The following is a 3,579-nucleotide window of genomic DNA, read 5'->3' as shown; positions in this document are numbered from 1 at the left end:
TGCCCAGGCCAGCATCCTCCCTTGGGATGACCATCACTAACAAGAAACAGGAGGCAATGGCCATATTCAAAAAACACTTCTATCCCATTTCACCAGGATGATTAAAGCAAGCTCCCAGTGGCCTCTAAAAACCACCTGCCAGGTTTCAGGGACTTTTTTTTTTAAATATGTTTTCTTCAAAGGGACAGATACTGATTGGTTTGTAGTTTCCTGATTTCTAATCTGGGCCGAAGACAGGGAATATGACAAATTTGTTGGTTGGGATTTTTTTTTTTTTTTTTATTCAGCAGTTGGCTTGTATGATATGTTCTTTCTGTGTTTCTTTGAGTCATTTTATATTAAAAGCCAAATAGATGCCTTTTTATAAGAGCCATGTGGATTGGATTTATTGCTGTCTTTTCTTTAGTGCTTGATTGCTGTATATCAGAGTGGGGCACAATGTGGCCAAGGGATGGGATACATTTAAACTTCCAAGAAGCTGTTCACTTGGGTCCCCCCCCCCCATTTTCTGTGTTTTTAGGTTTACTTCCATGAAAATGACAAACAGAATAATTACTTATCAGTAACAAATACTTTTCTCCTACTAGAAGCAGAGCAGCCAAGAGGTGATAAAGTCTGAAAGAACCCGATTCTCGTGTACTTTGCACACACTCCTTAATGAAAAGAGTCTGTATCTACTCTGCCTCCTGCCAAGAGCACTTTTCTGAGCCACAGTCCTATGCGCAGGCTCCCGAGGTGAGCAGATTTGGAACAGTCTCAGCTGGTAGAAATGACACTGGCTGGAGGGCTGCATCAAACTCAGATGGAATATGGGAATGTTTTGGTGGAACTTGGCCATGACACTATCTGAGACTTTTTTTATGATTCTGCTTACTTGTCTGTCTTTTCATAAACTGACAGGGACATTAAAAAATACTCATAGTTGGCCGGGCGCGGTGGCTCACACCTGTAATCCTAGCACTCTGGGAGGCCAAGGCGGGTGGATCGCTCGAGGTCAGGAGTTCGAGACCAGCCTGAGCAACAGCGAGACCCCGTCTCTACTAAAAATAGAAAGAAATTATCTAGCCAACTAAAATATATATAGAAAAAAAAATTAGCCGGGCATGGTGGCGCATGCCTGTAGTCCCAGCTACTCGGGAGGCTGAGGCAGGAGGATCTCTTGAGCCCAGGAGTTTGAGGTTGCTGTGAGCTAGGCTGACGCCATGGCACTCACTCTAGCCCGGGCAACAAAGCAAGACTCTGTCTCAAAAAAAAAAAAAAAAATACTCATAGTTTCCTTCTACCACTAAGACAGGTTACTGTCTCCCTAGATTACTGGGTAACTCTGCCCAGCCCACAAACAGACACTAATGAATCCCATCTAGCACTGGAGAGTGGCGTGTGTTTTTTCTGAATCTCCTATCTCAGAACAAAGTGATCTTCACAGCTCCAACCTGTTCTGAGCATGTTTGGTTTTATACTTTTAGCTCACAAACCTGAATCATCTATTTATCTTTAAGTAGAGAGAGGATATTACCCTGAGTTTGGGACATAATCATTCAACAAACACACCAACCTCTATTATGTGGCAGGCATGATAATTGTTGCCGAGGACACAGATAAGGTACTGTCCTTGTCATCTTGAGAAATGCCCAAACCAGTAGAAAAGACCATCTCAAATTAATTACTTTTTTAAATGAGCACATGCCAAAGATTTATTTAACTCATTAATGAAGGAACCAGCAGGATGGTAAAGCTCTGAAACCAATTACTTTCAATACAGTCAATGAAGTTTGAATAAAGTGTACTGGAAACACAGGAGGAAACAATTTATCGTGCCTAGGAGAGTTGAAGTTTCACAGATTATGTGATTATGCTTAGATTGGGACTTGGGGAATGAGTAGGGCTTTCCAGGTGGACAAAGAACATGTGTATTCCAAGAAACAGGAGGCACAAGCTTGAAAGTGTGGCACATTTCATGAACCAAAAGAACTTGAGTATGGTTAGAGGTGGAGAGCAGCAAACGGTACAGTTGCAGAATTAAGTAGGAGCCAAATCCTGGAGAACTTGTACTTCATATACTTAGTCCTGCAGGTTTAGATTTCCTAAAGGGTATTCCACAGAACACTGCTTCCCAGATAGTTTGTTAGGTGCTTTGGGGCATAAAGTTGCCATGCTCAACTCAGTTTGAGAAAGACTGGGTTAGACAGTGTGAAGCTGGTTTCTCTGCTGCAGGACTGCTTAGAGCCATTAATGCACAAAGCATGGTAGGATCTCCGCAGGGAATGGTGACTCAGATTTCTGACCTGAGCAAAATTTACGCATACGGTTATGCCCTTTACCAGGAAAGATTTGGCCAAAGATGGCATGCAAGCTGCTCTTTGCACCTCCAGCACTATCACAGGTGACCTCCTGATCCCTTTTAAGCACCAGGTCCACAGGCAGGTAGCATCCCTAATGTGGACAGGCTATGGGTATAAGGTGTATGTGAAACATAAATAAATTTTACGTTCGGACTAGGGATGCTAATCCGAAATCTACAATGTTCCAGAGCCTGGAACTTTTGAGTGCCGACATGATGCCACAAGTGGAAACTTCCACACTGGACCTCGTGTAAAGTGTTGCAGTCAAAACTTGCTTCGTGCGCAAAATTATTTAAAATATTGTATAAAATTACCTTCAGGCTATGTGTATAAAATGATTTGCATGTCTAAACTTGGGTTCCATCCCCAAGATGGTCTCCTTATGTATGTGCAAATATTCCAAAATGCGAAAAAAATCTAAAATCTGAAACACTTCTGATCCCAAGTATTTCAGATAAGGAATACTCAACCTATAATTGAAAATTGGTCCAGTCCCTCCAGACACCCTCGTCTTTCTTGCCTTGGGATAAAACAAAGCTTGAACCTCGACACTGCACTTTTGAAAGTCTACCAGTTCCTTGAGAAGTTGGCAGTGATTGGGAAGAACCAGGGCCCTGGAGACTGCAAGGGTTTTCCTCTAACCTTCGCCTCTTCAATCCTCCCAAGTGCCTTCAAGAGGCTGAAGCCATTAGCAGGAAATAGCAGCACCACTTAGAACTTGAAGAAAATAGAAGCCCCAGCCTGGAAATAAAGATTTGAGTATAAAACATCCCCAGGGGTACAACTCGTGTTCTCACTTTGGGAGAGATAGATTGCTCCCGATGAGTGATGGCATCTCTGGTTTTCAGTTAATTTCCCGTTAGGACTTCCACAGTCTCTAGCATTTAATACTGTTGGCACTTAAAGAGCCAAATTTCTGTTTTCACTGCATGGCTGAGTTTTGTGGGCTGCATTTTCAGGGAGGTGGATTTTCAGATCATTTTTCCATTTTGGGGGCCTCCCTGACGTAATTATTTTTTCTCCAAGCCTGTGGCCCTAATCCCATCCACTCCTAACCCCCTAAACAATTTATTTACAAGCCAACCCATCAAAACACAACATGGTGCTATCTTCCCTTACCTGCAAGGATGGTTGACCCCTTTTGAGGTGAGAGAAGCTAATCCCCGGAGACCATGGGCCTAGTGGAGTTATGTAAGGGTGAGTCTTGTAGGGAGGCAGATCCAGGCCTCCCGACATT

This window comes from Eulemur rufifrons, chromosome 8, assembly GCF_041146395.1.
Source record: "Eulemur rufifrons isolate Redbay chromosome 8, OSU_ERuf_1, whole genome shotgun sequence".
NCBI lineage: Eukaryota > Metazoa > Chordata > Mammalia > Primates > Lemuridae > Eulemur > Eulemur rufifrons.
This window is presented reverse-complemented; position numbering follows the sequence as displayed.